The sequence below is a fragment of the Mustela nigripes genome, chromosome 14 (genome assembly GCF_022355385.1).
Source record: "Mustela nigripes isolate SB6536 chromosome 14, MUSNIG.SB6536, whole genome shotgun sequence".
In the NCBI taxonomy this organism is placed as follows: Eukaryota; Metazoa; Chordata; class Mammalia; order Carnivora; family Mustelidae; genus Mustela; species Mustela nigripes.
In genome coordinates this window covers 15,970,924-15,989,312 of record NC_081570.1, presented here as the reverse complement: position 1 = coordinate 15,989,312, position 18,389 = coordinate 15,970,924, and the positions used below count along the sequence as shown (strand labels likewise).

Below are 18,389 nucleotides of genomic sequence, written 5' to 3'. Positions count from 1 at the left end.
GACAACACGGATGTGTATTGGTCACTAGAAATTGTTTGCACGTCCTAGAGTTTGATATGGAGTCAGATGGCAGGTGTCCTTTCTTGACCAACTTCTTTCTCTCCCTCGTTGCGTGTATCACTAATGTCTTCCATTCCATGGTGAGCCGCTGTCCCTCGTACCATTGTCTGTCCATTCATCTGTCGATGGACATTTGGGCTGGTCTTGGTTTTTAGTTATTCCAAATACAGCTGCTAAGAACATTCACGTCCAAGTTTTTGTGAACACACATACTTCCCCTTCTCTGTGGCAAGTACCTAGGGAGGGAATGGCTGGGTCAAATGATAGGTATATGCTTAATTAAATGAAAACTGCCACGCTCTTTTCCAAAGTGGTTATACTATTTCTCATTCCTGCCAGTAGATCATGAGCATTTTGTCTTTACCAACGCTAGGCCAGTCTTCCTAATTTTAGCCATTCTAACCAATGTGAATGGTATCTCACTGTAGTTTCAATGACCTGTTCTCAGGTCATTAATTATTTTGAACATTTTTCATGTGCTTTTTTGCCATCCCTATGGCAAAAAGGGAAGGTGAGGTGTCTGTTCAAATCTTTTGCCCATTTCCTTTTTATTGGGTGCTTGTTCTCTTATTATTTTTGAAAATTCTTTATATTTTCCAGATGCAAGTCTCTGAACAGATACATGATTTGCAAGTGGCTTTTCTCAGTTTGCGCCTTAACAGAGTCTTTCCAAAAGCATAAGTTCTTAATTTCGATACAGTTCAATTCGTCCATCTCCTCTTTTAAAGATAGTGTTTTTGGTGCTGGATCCAAGGAATCCTCCCCTACCCCAAGATCACAAAATTTCCTCCTATCTTTTCTTCTAGAACTTTCATGTTTTTATGTGTTATATTTAGGTGTATGGTCCATTTTTATTTCATTTTTATTTGGTGCAAGATACAGCTCACAGGAGAAAGCATTCAGTCTTTCACCATGAAACACACCGTTAGCTCCAAACTGTTCGGAGATGTCCTTTATCAGGTTCAGAACCTTCATATGTTCATGGCTCTTAGTATGTTGCTAATTTTGGATTGGGCTCTGGGCACCATGACGTTCTGCCATATAGATTCTGGATTGCAAATGCTGCTGTCTTCGGAGAGCACTGAGGTTTTTCTTTAACACCCAGATAGCCTGGCTGGGTTCAGACTGAAAGTTCTGCTTGGCTCCCGTGGGCAGTGGTTCAGGTCCCACTTGAGTTTTCCGAGACTTGGCCACAGTGGGGTTTGGATCTGACCAGCGATGCTGCAGCTCCTGGTTAGATCGTCTACACTGTTCAGATCTCCACTCAGTCCTCCAGGCCCTAGACTGTTCTGAGCTACATAACCTCCCTTTGAGGTGCACAAGGCAGAAATGAACCTTGTCTGGGAGACGAGGCATTCGGGGGCTCAGAGTCATGTAAGTGCACACGGGCAAAGGCCAAAGTCGGGTGCCCCTTCCTCACAAACTGTGAGGGCCAAGGGAGGCCTAGATCAGCGGCGCTGGAGGTGAGAGGCCGCCCCAGCAGTTTTGCGCCGTACAGCGGAGATGTGAGGCCAAGGGCTGACCTCCCCAGCCACACCCTGGCTCTAGCTGAGGTCTTCCAGCTCCTGGCCGACCCCCCACTCCCCCCACCCAGATGACAAGCACTCTGACTCAGATCGCCTGTCTTCATCCTTCCATCCAACGGCCCAAGAGAATGTAGTGGGGGGTGGAGGAAGGGAAGGAGAAGTACAAAAAAGGGGTGACTCCATCTCTCTGGGCGTCTCTGGGACTCACCATGAAGTCAGCAGAATCCCAGCAGCTGATGTCAGGGGATAATAGTAATAACGAGCCATGCTGATGGAATATTTGCCGTCAACCAGGCACTGTGTAAAGTACATTGCCTATGTACCCTTGTTGACTTCCCCATGAGACAAACGCGGACACCCATTTCACAGGTGAAGAAACTGAGGCTCTGAAAAGTGAACGCTCTTGCCCAAGGTCACAGGATGGGTAAACGGTAGGGCCCACGAGAGGGGGGGAACCCTCAGGGTTGGATCCGTCTTTCTGTAACCCAGGTTGTTCCCACAGAACCAGCTCCCCCAAATGCTCTGCCGTAATCCCTAGAGAACTCTTGTCCTCCTAGCACCACCTGTAGGTGCAAGAGCCCGCCCATGGGATGTGCAGAGGAATAAGCCAACCCCAGCCCCCAACCCAAGAGTGAAGAAGAGGGCAGATTCCCTGGGGCCCTCGGGCTGAGCGGGCTCCTGCCTCCAACCGGAAATTAACTCAAAGGGAGAAGAGAGCCGTCTCTGCACGCAGAGAGTTTGGGCTGATTGTTTTCTGTTCTTCATTAAGTAACAAAGGGGAAAACCAACTGGACATGGTGTGCGAGCTTCCCCACCAGCACCACTCTGGACTTCTGGAACATCTTTATCCACTTACCGGGGATCCAGGAAATTCTCCTCCAAGCCAGTTTTATTGGAGATTTTGGAAGCCAAGCTCACAGCCTCCCAATCAATAACAGATGAACGCTGCTCACATCACATTTTTTCGGGAGGACGTTTGGCCCAGGCTTGTCCCATCTGAAGGGCCTGGCCTTGGACATTCCCATTCGATCGGACATTGCTGGGAAATGAGGTCCAGGACAATTCTAGAAACCAGAGTCATCGGCATGTGGGTGCGGCGGGCATGCGGGTCACGATCCGGGTCAGACCTGGGGAAGCCCCGTGTATTGTGAGAGTTGGGGTCCGGCCCACGCTGCTCTCTCTGGTTTCTTCTCTCCCCCACCTCCACCCTGGCTTGTCTTCCACATGTGCGCAGCTCCGGCATCGGACCCGCAGGCCATAAAGAATCAATCAAATCCAGTCCTGGCTGAGCCAGGGCCTCGGCGCCAAAGAGCTGATGGAGGAAGGGTAGGCAGCTGGGGGTGACGGCACGCCCCGGCCGTGCAGAAGCGATTTCGGCAGAACTCTCCTCCCCACCCCACCCTCCAACGCACAGACACATGACGCTAGAGAAGGTGGTCCTCAAGCGGGGACCGGGACTGTCTCCTGAGCCTCCAGGTCCCCCCTGCCCCTCAGCTGGAAGATGGAGAAGGGGAGAGGGGAGGAGGACAGGGGCTGGTAACATTCGCACCAATGGACCATCTACAGGACAAGAAGCACTTAGAATGGGAATGGCCCACAGGGTCCACAATTCATTTCCCTCGTCTCCTCCTTTGCTGAGCACCTGCTATAGGACAGCCCCGGAAGTAGAGGGGGGCAAGGCAAAGGCAGGCCCTTCCTGCTGGCATCGATGGGTTAGCAGGCTCATTCAGCAGCGATTCAACATGACAACTATTTCAAGAGAGAAAAAGAGACACAAAGAAAACGGTCTACATTGGCGGGGGTGTCCCTCAAGGGATAATGGCTCTTCCCTTGTGCTATCTGGGAGAGTCTCTCCCTCTCCTTGCCAGATCCTCTGGCTGCTTCGCTGAACTAGCTGCTAAATAGTTTGGTCCCACTGTAGTCGTGTCCATCCTCGGGCAGGTACTTATTGTACCAACTATATATAGTTGGATATATTTTCTGGAGACGGGAGGAAGGACGATGATTAGAGGACCCCGCGGTGAAAAACACAGGCTAGAGGCTCCAGGAAGGCTTCAGTTCCCAGAGAAGGTGCCCTCTGCGGCAGGGGGGAACTAGCCCAGGTCCACAAGGTGCAAGTTCTGGGTCAAGACTGGCTCTGCTGGTGAATCACGATGTGGCTTTGGGCAGATCTGTGTTCCCCTGTGGACCTCAGTTTCCCCATCTGTAAAATGGGATGGTGGATAGGTGAATGGTTCTGCAAGTGTAGTATGCGGACCACTTGCTTCAGAATCATCTTGGGTTGGGGTAAAAATGCAGATTCCAGGGCCCTGCCATAGGACCCCCCCCCCCCCAGCAATGGTTCTCAGAAGGTGGACCTGGGATTCTGGATTTGGAACACACTTCCCTTAGGGACTCTGTTATCCTGACGTTTGAGCAAGCTTGCCAACTCGGATTCTGCTCTAAAGGGTAGGCTGATGGGGCCACAGGCAATCAGGGTTGACTTCATGGAGGCAGATATAAGCTGAGCCTGAAAACGTAATAATAGTAAGGTTGTCATTGCCATTGCCTAGCAAATGACTTTACCAGACTCTGTGCTAAGTGTTTTCATGTACGTTACATTATTTAACATTATGTCGTAGGGACAGTCCTATGACATAAGGCCTCTTATCGCCATCTCATGGTGAGGAAAATCAGGTTCATCCAAAGGTGGGTTGGTTGGTTGTTTCTCTGCCTGTGAAATTGCCCACCAGCAGCTGCAGGCTTATGTCCTGTCCTCCTAAATCACTCCAGATGAAAGAAGATGCCTCTTTTCCAAGAGCTCAGCAAAAATCACAGAGAGGTCTCTTATTGGCTCAACCTGAGTCACATGCTCACCATGAACCAATCACTGTGCTTGGAGGAGTTAGGGTTCTGATTGGCCAGGTGGCTGATGACGTCAACTTCAACAAGTTACATAGACTGCGCATGGAGGAGGGGCTGGTTTCCCCAGGGGAACTTGGGGTGCTATTGCCAGAAGAGAAAGTGGATGCTGGGTGGGCAAAAATCAGAAGGTGTCCTCCACTTAGGGGTGAAAGGGTCACATTGTACAGGACTGCTCCCATCCAGTTCCAACTGACTCTAGGCACATCCAACAATTTCTTCCTGGTTTCATGACGGAGTTGGTAGAAACAGCTCCTTCTGGTTTGGAAATGCCACAGATGTCCTTCTGTGGCTGAGATGATGACACAGACCTGGCTGTTACCTTTTAATCGTTACCTGGCTGGCCCCTTTCATCTTATCAGCAGCCCTCCCTCCAATCCCTCCAAGGTGGGTGGGGTTGGGGGGGGGTGTGCTCCTTTTACACTTGGGGAACCTGAAGGTCAGAACAGTGAGGGACTTTTATCTATTGGGATGGCTAATTTTATTCATCAATTTGACTGGGCTAAGGGATGTCCAGATGGCTGGTGAGTCCAGGCTGTCCACCTCTCCGTGTAGTGAAGGTGAACTTCTGCCCACAGGTGACTTTTGGTTCTGTTTGGGGTGAGAGAATGGGGAGCAGGCAGAGTGGCCCATTTAGAACCCGGCAGAAAGAAGTATCCACAGTTCCTGAGGTTTTCCGAGACCCACCCCAACTGAACAAGGTCCCGATGTCTGTTGCTCTTGGCCACGCTAATGCAGGCCACACGGGGACAGGGTTCAGGCAGGGCCCACCCTGCAGGACGCGTCTCAAGCCTCCCGGATTGTGGGGTAACCGAGGTCACCAGGCAGCCGGGGAGGGGTGGGAGCCGCATGTTTGCAGAACATCCACGGTGTTCCCGGAACTGTGCTGGGCTGAGCGGGATACCAGGAAGTGTAACTGTCGGACGCACTGTGGGCAGAGATTCTTGGGATGTTAGCACAGCATGGGGCCCCCAGAGGCTACCGCCTTCAGGCCTGGCGAACTCAGGGGGCTGTCACGGCTGGGCAAAGGACATTCGTGAGTACAACTGGAGGGGCATGAGGTCCGGCATGGGTTGGGCGTCCTGGGGACACAGACCCTTCTCTAAGAGGGATGCCACCACACAGCAATGGCCATATGGATGTATAGACTCCATGCTCCTACAACTTCTGATATTTTTAGAGAGAACCTAGAAATCAATGTCTGTGGTCATGCCTCCAGTCTTGGAAAAAATAAGCCTGGCTTTGTAAAGGACACTATGTAGGCTAAACCCAAATGCACGTTTTGTAACTCTGCCTGGCTTTACCGTTGGGGGTACTGAGGACCAGAGAGGGCAGGTATTGTGCCCAATGTCACACAGCCAGAATGAGAACCAGCTCTTCTGCCTCCAAGGCCTGGGGTCTGACCATGGGTCACTGTGTCCCTTACATATATATGTCAAACATATAGCAGTTTACACATCATGTTAGCACTCAGTGTCTCAGATGGTCTTTCTCTTGCCCCAAGAGGAGACAGAAAGGGGACCATCACCTCTGCTTTGCCCACGAGGAAGCAGAGGCCCAAAAAAGCCCAGCATCCTGTCCAGATTGCACAGCCAGGGAAAAGACAGCAGGCATCTGGCTCCCAGGGCCTTGTCTGCTGTGCGGGTTGGTGCTAAATCTTGTGGTTTGGGTTTCAGCCTGAGTGAAGCTTTCCAGAAGCCTAAAGCCTATCGGGAGAGAGAGGATAGGGTCAGGAGACAAGACTCAAATTAAGTATGTTCAGTGGAGCCCAAGTGTATGAGACAGAAAAAGGAGGTGGGGGGTAAGAGCAATCACTGCCTTAGGTCAGGCCCAGGGGTCAACATTTCACCTGATTCATCCAGGAGGTTTGCACAAATACATCTCATGAGAGAGGTATTCTTATTTTACTGGTGAGGAAACTGATAAGGCACAGAGAGGCAAAGAGATTCATCCAAGGTCGAACCTAGTTGGTAGTAGAGCTGGAATTTGTACCCAGGTGTTCTGGACTCAGAGAGCCCCTGCTCCACAAGGACTACTAGAAGTGGGACATTGGTTGACACCATCAAGGAGGAGGCACAGATGGAAGAACCTGGAATATCCCATTGGATCATCCCGATGGTGGGTCAACATGAGCAAATGTTTGGAGGCAGGAATATGCAGGTTGATTCAAGATCATCAAGGAAGCCAACCAGCCAAGGAGGACACAGCTCTAACAGCACTCTGAGGCCAAGGGACCCAAGTCCTTCTATATCAAGAGAACACCGACACCCAAAGAGATCTAGGCCCAAAGCCACACAGCACCTTGGTGAGAAAACCACCAGGGTCAGGACCCAAGTATCTCATCTCCTGACTTCTTTTCCTGCTGCCCCAAGCTCCTCTCACACAGTGCCCTGTTGTGTTTGAATTTTCATTTATGGTACTTTCCCAAGGCAGGACCCACAGGTGTGGGAATCCTGCCTGTGTCGCCTCTCTATTGCTTCTTGACAAACCCTCCCCAAACTCAGTGGCTTGAAACAACAGTTTTATGGGCTTTCCTGGGCCGGGGGGTTGACTGGGCTTCTGCTCCACATGGTGTCAGCAGGGGCTGCAGTCATCTGGGGGCTCAGCTGGGCTGAAATAGCCAAGATGGCGCCCTCGCATGGCTGATGGTTGGTGTTGGTGGTAGGCTGGGGCTTAGCTGAAACTGTGGAACACAGAGCAGACCTGTGACCCCGCCTCCCGACATCTCCCCCCCCCCTTGTGAGAACACAGCGTGGCCGTTGGGTTCTGTGATATTTCAAATAATAACAAATACATATTTTGTCTTTGTTCCTGGCCTTTCGCCAGGGCTCCTGAAACCCTTATAATTTCCTAAATAGTAAGAGCGTGGGAGCATCTTTTGTTGTATTTGGTTTTTGTCCCTGGCTCCTGAAATATCTTTTGTTATTTGGAACAATCCCTTTTCAACCAGGTCTGAGTTTATGTTAATGAGGTAAGTTTGGGGAAGTCCCTAAGGCGTGGGGTGTGGGGGGGCAGCTGGTTGTCAGGGAAACCAACCTTCAGGATTAGAGTGTTGGACCTTTTGGCCCCGCCCCCCAGAAGGAAACAGGCTGGGGGTTGTGTCAATCACTAATGGCCAATGGTTTAACCAATCACGTCTATGGAATGAAGCCTCCCTAAAAACCCTAAGGGAAGCTTTGGGGAGTTTCCAGGTTGATGAGCAGGGGGAGGTGTAAGGAGGGTGGCATACCAGGAGGGGCCCTGTGAGTTCCGTGCCCCTTCCTCAGACCTTGTACTCCCTCACCTGGCTGGCCCTCTGCAGCCTTCGTAACATCCTTTACAATAAGCCGATAAATCCAAGTCGATGTTTCCCTGAGTTTTGGGAGCTGTTAGAGCAAATGATTGAAGCTAGGGAGGGGGTCGTGGGCAGCTCTGCTCTGTAGCTGGCTAGTCAGAAGTAGAGTGAGCCCCTGTGACTCGCAGCCCGCTTCAGAAGTAGGGGCAGTCTCTAGGGGCTGAGCCCTTCACCTGTGGTGTCTGAGCTAATGCTGGGAAGTTAGTGTCAGAATCGACACCCAGTTGGAGTCCACTGAAAAGTGGAGAATTGCTTGATGCGGAAAAAGCCTATACATCTGATGTCAGAATATTTCATGGGTAGAGGAAACAGGAAACATGTTTTCCTTTGGGTTCCAAGAAGCCGTCCCAAGAGTCAGGTGGGAAGAGCCCCCGGTGAAACCTGGAAGGCCTCTTACCCAGGCTTGGGTGTGGCAGGCGTGACTTCTGCAGCCCTCTGTGGAGCAAAAACAAGTCACAAGTCAACCCAGCTTCACGGGGAACAGAATGCGTAGAGTGCCAGCACTGGCAGAGGCAGTTGGTTTCTGGAGACCAGCTGCTGCTTTCTCGTTCCGGAAACCCCATCGGACTCTCCCATCCTGGCTTGAGGACTCTCTGCTCCTCAGTTTGTGTTCTGTGGACCAGAGATTCTGTCCAGCTCTTCTAGGTGTTTTGCAGGGCACTAATGTCTCGTACTGTGCCTGGCTTCTAGTAGGTGCTTACTAAATATTTGCAGAAGGACGGTGGGAGAGGGAGGAAGACAGGGGGTGTGTAGAACCCATCACCTCGCTTTCTCCCTCTCCAACCCATCAAACTCTTTCCTACTTTAGGCCTTTGCACTGGCTGTTGCCTGCGTCTGGAATCATCTTCTCCCCAAACTTGTTAATGGCTAAGTCTATCTTGTCCAGGTCTCAGGTCCAAAGCCCGGAGAGGCCCCCTCTGGTCACCCAACGTCGTCACCAACATTGGCCATTCTCTTATTACCTTGAATTATTTGCTTGTGCGTACTTCTCACTATCTAGGATGGTTTTCTTCATTTCATTATGTAAGTGTTCATTATCTGCTTTCCTGTCTTCCTCCCTCTAGACCAGGGTTTCTCAATCTTGGCACTACTGACATCTGGGCCTGGATAATTCTTTGTTGTTTTTGGAGAGGGGTGAATCCTGGCATTATGGAATGTTTAGAAGCATCCCTGGTCTCTATGTGCCAGAGGCCAACAGCATCTCCTGCACACTGTGATGATCAAAATAACTCTAGACATTGTCAAGTGTCCTGGAGCAGGGGTGTGTGTGTGTGTGTGTGTGTGTACGCGCATGCCTGATTGAGAACCACTATTCTAGACCATTAGTCTCACACTTAAGCACACATCAGAATCACCCAGAAGACCTAGCACAGATTGCTGGGTCCTACTCCAGAGTTCCTGACTCATTAGGACTGGGTGTGACTGAGATATTCCATTTCTTACAAGCTCCCAAGTGGGAGCAGCACTTTGAGAACCAGTGGTCCGAAAGTTCCTTAAGGGGTGGGGAGATGGTCTGTCTTGTGTTCTTAGTGCCTATAACACTGGCTGCACATTTGGGCTCTTATAAATGTCCGTTGAAGAAACTGTTTTTAAATCTCAGCAGTGAAGAGACCACTCCTGGGGGTTTACAATGAAAAGGCATCTGGTGGGGAAAGAGGGAAATTTCTAGGTTTGGGGAGGAGTGAGAGAGAGTACTTTAAATTCCAAATGGCCCTGCTATTTTAGGAGTCCTCACTGCCCGGAGCGGGGTAGAGGTGCCGAACAGGACTTTAGGAGCCTCTGCAAGTTCATGAGCCCATTGGCTTTGACCTAGACGGCCTTAGGTCTTGACCATCCATCTGGGATTTCTCATGGCGTTCTCTCTGATCCATTTCTCCCTGTCCTTGAGGGGTTATTTGCTGCGGGAGCAGCAGGCGGCGGGATTACGGTGAGGTGTGTGCCCTGCTTTACAAGGGTGGGAGGATCCAGCGGGGGATTCAGAAGACAGTGGTTCCATCAGGAGTGAGCGGATTCCTCAGACAGCTACAAGAATATCACGGGGTGCCCGGGTGGCTCAGTTGGTGAAGTGTCTGCCTTTGGCTCAGGTCATGATCCCAGACTCCTGGGATCGAGTCCCGCGTCGGGTTCCCTGCCCCTTGGGAAGTCTGTTTCTCCCTCTCTCTCTGCTGTTCCCTCTGCTTTTGGTCTCTCTTTCTCAATCTCCCTCTATCTTAAATAAATAAATAAATAAACAAATAAATAAATAAGTATTTTTAAAAAAATGTCAGTGAGAACATGAGGACCAACCAGAGCTGGCATTGAGGGACTCGCTCTGGGCCACCGTGAGTGAAGGCAGACATACGCAGAACGCCTGCCATGGCTCTCTGAGGCAGTTGCCTGTCAGTGTCCCTGTCTGACAGGAATCTGGAGGCTCTGAGAGGTGACATCCCTCGACTAAATTTGCATAGACTTGTAGGAGAGGTGAAGCGGGGATAAAAACCTAGGACTTCCTGACTAGACCCTTGCTCTTACCTGTAGTACACCAGTTTCTGAAACTGCTTTGGCAGATGTGAAAATGTGTCCTGTGGTGGGGGCGGGCAGGGGTTGCTGGCTTCCCTGCTGCTCCTGGATCCTACTGGGCATGCTTGGGCCTCAGGGTCTTAGCATGTGCTGTTCCCTCTGCCTGAAACGCTCTCTGCGTGATGGGCTTCCTCTCCTCCCACAGGTCTCAGCTCAAATGTCCCCTTCTCAATGACTCAGGGAGGGTTCCCTCACTCCTACACTTGAAATCGCAAACCACCCCACTACTCCAGCACCCCCATCCTGGACCCCTTTCTTGTCCTCCTCTGTCCTTGCCTCCGTCTGGCAAACTCTGTGTTTTCCTTGTTACATTTATTGTCTGCCTCCTCCTTCTGGATTGTCAACCCCACGGGGACAGAAGCCTTTGTTCCGTTCACTGCTGTATCCCCAACGTGCGGGATGGTCCTGGTGGGAATTCGGAAGGCCTTGAGCATTTGTCGAAAGAAGGACAAGAGGGAGGGGAGACGGAAGGGAGGAGAAAAGCACATGGAAATTCTCAATTAAAAGTCCACATGGGCTCCATGCTGGGCGCGGAGCCTACTGAAAAATAAATAAATAAATAAAAGAGTCAACAAATACTCCTGACCGCAGAACTTCTCCAAGCCGTTGTCACACATATTTGTATCCTATCCATTTAAAGAAAGAGCTAGAACTTTTGGCATTTCTCAAATTTGCTTCATAGCCGTGCACTTTGTGGTAGAGCAGCCGTGAACTTCGGGTGTCCCAAGGCATGGTCTTCGATCGTCCCCAACCTCTCCAACAGTCTTTCCTCACCCCTACCCTGCTTCTGGCGTCAAGGACACACCTGGATATCAGAGGGCACACATCTCTCCCTGCACACTGGTTTGGCTGCCTTTGGGACGACACTGACCTTGCTCTTGGAGGTGTCTGCTTTTGAATGGCCTCATTGTCAAAAACAGAGAAGGGTCAGCTCACCTTTGGAAGAGGCTGCTCACCAGCAAACCAGGGTGGCCTGAGCTTGGGACAACCAAACAGGGCAGACAATGAATCTATTAGAAGAGGCAGTTGGGAGGTAGAAGGGCTGTGAGAACTTGGCTTTCCCCGCAGTGCAAGGACAACAAGGAGCCAGGTCATACTGGGACAGAAGTTTCCATGTCTTTTTATCTGCAATCAGAGCCAACAGCCCCGGGGGCCGAAGGACTTCAGAAATCAAGGGCATCTCACCCATCCGACCTTTGAATTCCTGCTACCCAGCTGGACCTTCAAGGCAGCCAGACCAGCCTTGGAGACTTTGTACTTTACTTTGCCTGCAAAGCCATCGTTCCGTGGGACTCCATCCTTTAAAAAGAAACAGTGTCCACAGTATACACTTTGGAATCAACAGGCCTTGGTTCAAATCCTGGCTCAGGCAATGACTGCCGAGCAACCTTGGGCAAGTCGTTTCGCTGCACACCTGACTTACTCTCTCCCCCTTCATTCACCCTACAGCCAGGCAGATCCATTCACTCGCTCACCCGCTCTATACATAGGCTCTAGGACTCTTCTGACCCACGGCGGTCATCCCTGGGCTCTGGCATCCCTCAGCGTCCCTGCTCCCGCACGTGGTCCAAAGGAAGCAGAGCAGGCTAGGCATGTGGGGGGCTGCTTCTCCTGTGTGGCTGCGGTCCAGCTGCATCGCACACAGTGACATTGGGGCATTATTGTCTTTCTTCCTTCAATAACTCTTGCCTCCCCTGATCTCCAAAGAAGTAAGAAAACAAAAATCTCAAGAAAGGCACTTCTACTATTGTGTGTATATCCTACGATCCTATACAACATCCTAGTGTGTGTTTGTGTACATACATATATACATACATATGTTATGATTTTCCAAATGCTTATCATGTGCAGGGCTTTGCACGAAGCAAATTAAATATATCATATTCTTTCATCCTTCCAATGACCTTATGACGTGCGGACCATGATCATGCCCCTTTTCTAGGTGGGGAAGCTGTGGCCCAGAGAGATTCAAAGCTTGCCCGAGGTCACACAGCTGCTGAGTGGCAGAGGCCCCCAAAGGCAGGGGACAGGTGGGGCAGAGCTCCCTGTGTGGGCAGAGAGCGTAGAAAAAATTGCAGAGGCATGGTGACTTGGGCACGGTGTCTGTTTAAAGCAACGTGGCAAGGTGGGTGGACCCAGACCATCTGTAAGTAACGCGTGCTCACTTCACAGCACAGAATGAAGACAAGCGGATCAACACAAAGAAGGGAATAAAAATGAACTCCACGCCCACCCGCCATCCGGAAATGAATCAGAGTGTAAGTGCTGGTGACTTTTTTTTTTTCATTCCACTTCCACTGACTTCTAGAATTCATACCTCGCACTTCAAATCTCCCACATCTTCAGTTATGTTCCCAAAAAACTCCTAAGAAGGGACTTTTTCCTCTTAGTACTATTCACAGCTAAGTTTTTGGCCACCACTACTAGCATAGGAGGCTGGTGCTTTTTGTTTGTTTTTAAGATTTTATTTATGTGTCAGAGAGAGAGTGCAAGTGAAAGCACAAACGGGGAGCAGCAGGCAGAGGGAGAAGCAGGCTCCCCTCTGAACAAGGAGCCCGATATGGGACCCGATCCCAGAACCCTGGGACCATGACCTGAGCCAAAGGCAGACACTTAACTGACTGAGCCACCCAGGAATCCCGAGGCTGGTTCTTTGTTCAGTTGTCCAGGCCTCTTAACTTGCCTTCTATGGGAGCGGCCACCAGTCATCTGGAGCAGCCAGGGAAATGCAGCAGCCCTGAGGTCTTTCTTCCAGAACCCAGCAGAATGTGGATACTTTGTTTCAAAAAACAAAAGGCAAGTTATAGCATGAATAGATATAAAGGACCGCAGGATAGATAACAGTCAGCCCCTGAATGTACCTCGTCTCAGAATCCTGCCTGGGTGCCGCAGACCTGAGTTCTAGTTTTGACCCACGCAGACTCCCTGGGGCACCTTGTAAAGGTCACTTAACCTCCGTCCCCTCCTTTTTCACAGGGAGGGTGTTGGACAAGACCATGGAGGGAACTTCCAGATCTAGAAAGCTCTGGTTTATGCCACCCTCTGATTTGCAGATGCTCACGCGTTAAGTTCACTGGACTGACTGCAGGCGAAATGTACGGAACCCGAGGCTCAGCGTGGGGAGTCTCTTGCTCAAGGTCACACTGCAAAGAAGCAGAACATCGGGGTGAGAAGCCAGCACCCTACATGTGTGTCTGTGAGGCACCTTACAGGGTGACTGCCTGGTTCCAGGAGGAGAAAATGGGTGACTCCTAGGCCAGCACCAAGCAGGAATCCCCCTTCTGTCCTGACGGCTGCCCAAGCAGCATTCCCAGAGCAGGTGACACTGTGGGGGAAAGTTCTGCCCCTGAAAGACCCACTGACATCCAGGAGCTCTAAAGGAACCCTTCCCACCACCCCAGGCAGCCCGGAGACAATGGCTGATTCCAGAGCCTTGCCTGGCTACTGGCGTCCCCCTCTACACACAACTACAAATGTACACACCAACCGAGATGTGGGCAGGCACAGAGACAGACGGACTCACACGTGGAGACACATGTACCCGCTTGGATGTGTACACACAGAAAGACATGTACACATAGAAAATGTACAGATGCTGAGATGAACACACAGACGCATGCAGGCACAGAACAATGGACACCCCCGAATACATGAAGTGTGTACACACAGAGACACAGGTACCCCTCTGGAGAGATGTGTGCACGTGCTTGTCCAAAGCTGTGTGGCTGAGAGGACCTGGGGACCCATGCACCTGGCTTCTCACCCCGATGTTCTGCTTCTTTGCAGTGTGACCTTGAGCAAGAGACGACCCACGCTGAGCCTCGGGTTCCATACATTTCGCCTGCAGTCAGTCCAGTAAGAGATGGGCAAGGCAGGCCTGGGGCAGGGGCGCATTTGCCTGAGGCCTCAGCCCAAAGCCAGGGGAGTAAGTCCTCGAAGTGACAGAAGTGAGAACCCGGGCTCTGCAGGACCACAGAGGAACTAGAGACAGAGCGACCTGAGCGGGCAGAGAGGGCAGGAAATGTTGCCCAGATGAGGTGACTGAGGCTCAGAGACTGGAAAGCGGGTAACTAAGTGGGCAGCTAAGTACCATCTTAGACAAGTGGTTCAGGATCACTGCGCAGAATAAAAAACAAAACAAAACAAAACAATGCAAAACAAAACAGGCGGCCAGAAGGAAGTGATTAAACATGGATTCCAAGCTCACCCCCCAGCCAGGAATAAACAGATAAAATGTTGGTAGTTCTTCTCCTGTGCTCTCTGATGTGTATTTTTGCGGAACATACCATCTATATGTCTTGGCAACGTGTGGCGATGTCCGGGCAATACAACATTCATAAACACTTCCCACGCCGTGGGCACAGTGTAGGGGTTCTGGGCACGAGCTGGGAAGACTTGGGCGCGGACCTGATCCACACTGTCAGGCTGTTTCCTCTGAGCCTCGCTTTCTGCACCTGTACAGGGAAAGCAGAGTGGGGCCTCCCCGGCAGGGCAGTTGGGAGGATTCGGTGGGGTGATGTGTATCACTCGGGCACCTAGCACAGTGTCTGGCACATTCTAGGAACCTAGAGCTGTCCAGGAGCACTGCTAATGGCTGCATGTTTTTCTAACCTATAGATTTGTCCCCATTTGTTTAATAGACCCCTTACTGCTGGACATTTAAGAAGTTCCCAACTTTTTGCAGTGGTGAAAACACAACTGTTTGCTCCGCTCACCAAAGGAAGAATAAACGGAGATGGGGCAGGCGTGTTCCAGGCTGCAGCGACCGCATGAAGCAGCTGGGCATGGCGGGGAACATTCCAGGGCTGAGGAGGAAGGAGAGGGGAGGACACGATCCTGAAACTACTATGACACACCATCCCAGCTGCACTATTTAGTAGCTGTGTGACCCTGCACAGGTTACTTAACCTCTCTGTGCCTTAGTTTCCTCATCCCTAAAATGGAGGTAATAACCTAACCCACTGTTATCTTATTATATAACATATATATTATATTAACAAGGGCTGTTGTGAGGGGCAAATGGGTCCTTATGCCTTGTACCAGCACCATACCTGACGGTTTCAGCGCTATGTGTTGGTGACTTATCATTAGTCCATTCTCTGAGAAGGCAGAGCGAGAGGGGCTGTTACAGAATGATCTTGCCGTCACCAGCTTGAGCAAGCATGGGTCCACATGGACTGATTCCCCCCCCCCACACCCCCAGCCAGGAGTGGAGGTTTGAGAGCTCCACTGAGCTCCTTGTCCCCAGGTCCCGATCACAGCAATGGTAGCCAGTCCCAGGGAACCACCTTCCTGGGCCCTCTGCCTGCTGACTTCCTTCCCCTTGGTCATTTTAGCCTCTTCCCTTCCTGACACTTGTCCCTGCCCCACTCCTTCCCTTATCTACCCTTTCCACTCTTTCCCGTGGACACTGACCTTGATCCTGTGTGTCAGAGGGAAACCTTATCTATTCCAAATAGATAAGTATTAGGATCTTTTGCCCTGAGAAAATTAGCCTCCTGCCCTCATACCTCCACTACTGCGCCGTGCTGAGTGTCTGTCTTCTTCCCAGCTTCTATTGACCTCGCCTAGGAGACACCAGCCTTCTGGAAGGAACTGGCAGTGACACCTGCCTTTGGCTGAGCACTTTCTGCTCACCGCTCCCCTGATTCCTCTCCCCTAGCGCCGAGCAGCAATGATCGACTCAAGGCCCCCCAGGCCCAGCACACCCTTGCGCTCTCCTTGTCCTGTGCCCAAGTGAGGGACAACTCCGGTGGCCTGGCGGGCAGACAAGGGCCCGCCCTACCCAGGCCCTGCTGGGTGTGGGGAGCTGAGATGGTGGGAGCGATGCTGCCAGGGCTCAGCTGATAGGGCCCGGGCTGAGGTCAGCGCTGGGAGGCCCCGTGGAAGTGAGTGTTTAGGAGCATTGGCAAGAGGGGAGGGGAGTTCACTGCTGAAGCTGGGAGCCAGGGCTGAGGATATGAAGGTCCTGAACACCATGCAGAGAGACGACCTTGGATGCGGGAGGTGGGAGGGGCCTGTGTTCTCGGGACCTGACGACCACCTAGGTACAGTGACAGTAACATTGGTGACAGTGACAACTTGCCAAGTGTCTGCTTATTCCAGGCATTGTACAGAGTTCTCATTTCGTTTTCCCCTCGTTCATATAGGCAGATATTCTCGTCTGTATTTTACAGGTGAGAAAACAGACTCAGAGAGGTGATGTGACTTGCCCAAGGCCACCCAGCTAGTGCCTGAGAGAGCCACGTTCCCTCCCAGGACTGCTGAACTCCAAACTTCTCACTGCAGGACTGATTCAAGGTCCAGGAGAAAGAAAGCGCCCATTTCTAGCAGCTTCCAGACCTGTCCATCTGTAGAGTCATCTTTAAAATACAGATTCCCAGGTCTACTTTACAATGACTGAATCAGAGTTGTCCCACCTTGAAGCGTCAAACAGGCCTGCCTTGCTGCAGCCTCCCGTCAGCCAGGGGTCGAATGGGCAGGTGGGTGGGTGTGTGGACTCCTGGTGAGTTGGGTCTCTTTGGCTAAGGGCGAGTCCCCACAAAAGAGGGCGGCTCACCCTCAGAGGAGCTGGGGGATGGGTGCCCTGGCAGCACTGGAGATCTCAGTGGGGCACCCAACCATCAACCGCACGGGTTGACCTTGGCTCCTCCAACCATCATATCCCACATCCAGTCCGTCAGCAGACGAGCTCAGCTCCGTCTCCCCAGGGGATCCGTTATGACCGGTTGTCCCCACTTGCCCTTCCTCCGTCTTGGTCATGCCACCACTGCCTGTGCATAGATCAGCCCTAGAGCCTCCTTCCCAGCTGGTTTCCTGCTTTCCACATTTGCCTCCACCGCCCATTCTGCATCCAACCACCAGAATAAACTTTTAAAAACACCAATCGCATGAGGTCACTCTCCTACTTCTGAAACCCTCCAGAAGCTGCTCATTTACTCACAATAGTACCGAAAACCCTGAGCTGGGTCTATAAGGTTGAGACTGATCCGAACTCTCCCTACCTCATTGGCCCAATTTCTTACCATCTTCTCCTCGCTTATTTCATGCCTACCCACACCCCACCTCAACTCAGCTAGTTCCACATTTATAATACTACTCTTTGGGGGTACCGATTTCTGAACACGTCAATCTTTTCTTAGTTGCTAATGACTAAAAACACAGCTCCAATGAGCTTAAGCAAAAGGGAGAATTCATTGGCTCCCATAATTGAGAATAATGTGGGGAGGAGGGTGTCAGGCATGGTTGGATCCAGGGACTCAAGGGATGTTACTAAGACTCCAGCTGTCCCATCTTTCTCTATCTCACTCTGTCTAATTTTCAGCTCTGTTTCCTTCCATGCATTGGCTAAATCTCAGAAAAGTTTTTCCCCACAGTGTGAGAAAGACAGCTCTGTTAAGCCTATGCTTACAGCCCAATCTTCTGAATCCACACAGCTGACCTCTTGGTAAGAATCTGATTGGCTGTGTTTGGGTCAACTACCCACCCCTTAGGCCAATGACAATGTCTAGAGGGCAGGTACCATGATTGGTGGCAAGTCCAATATGAGGATATTTCCATAGGAACCACATAGGATGGAAACCCCGGGACAGCTATAACAAGCAATGTCCCTTGCATCTTTTCCCCCAAAGTTATCCTTGGTCCAAATCAAAAAGAAAACAGAAATGACCATACAAATCACAATCCATATGTACTATAATTGTTTTAGCATAGGTCATGATGTCAGTAATTTTCCTTGTTAAGGCACAGAAAAGCTATGAGTCATAGATGGTTTCCAGAGCTGACGCTGTAACGCCACGCCTTTTTCTTTCACTGAAGAAATGGCCCAAAAGTGAGTGAGTGAGAACCAAGATCATTTTGAATCCCCTCTGAGTCTCAGGGGCTTTGATATTTACACCACCAAAAGTATACAATTAGTTGAGCTACTCCTCCTACAGATTGTCAAGCACCAGAGCGAACGTGGCAAAGCTTTTGTTAGAATGAATGAACACAGTAGTTGAGAGCAGAGT

The 18,389-nt window shown here is 51.0% G+C and overlaps 1 long non-coding RNA gene across 1 annotated transcript; it reads left to right on the top strand.

The window, feature by feature from the left end:
* The first annotated feature begins 5,429 nt into the window (after positions 1–5,429).
* LOC132001503 (uncharacterized) lies at positions 5,430–17,232 on the top strand. The gene is made up of 4 exons (XR_009399631.1): positions 5,430–5,523; positions 12,553–12,638; positions 15,021–15,325; positions 16,557–17,232. It is a non-coding gene; the product is annotated as an uncharacterized LOC132001503 (long non-coding RNA).
* The last annotated feature ends 1,157 nt before the right edge of the window (positions 17,233–18,389 follow it).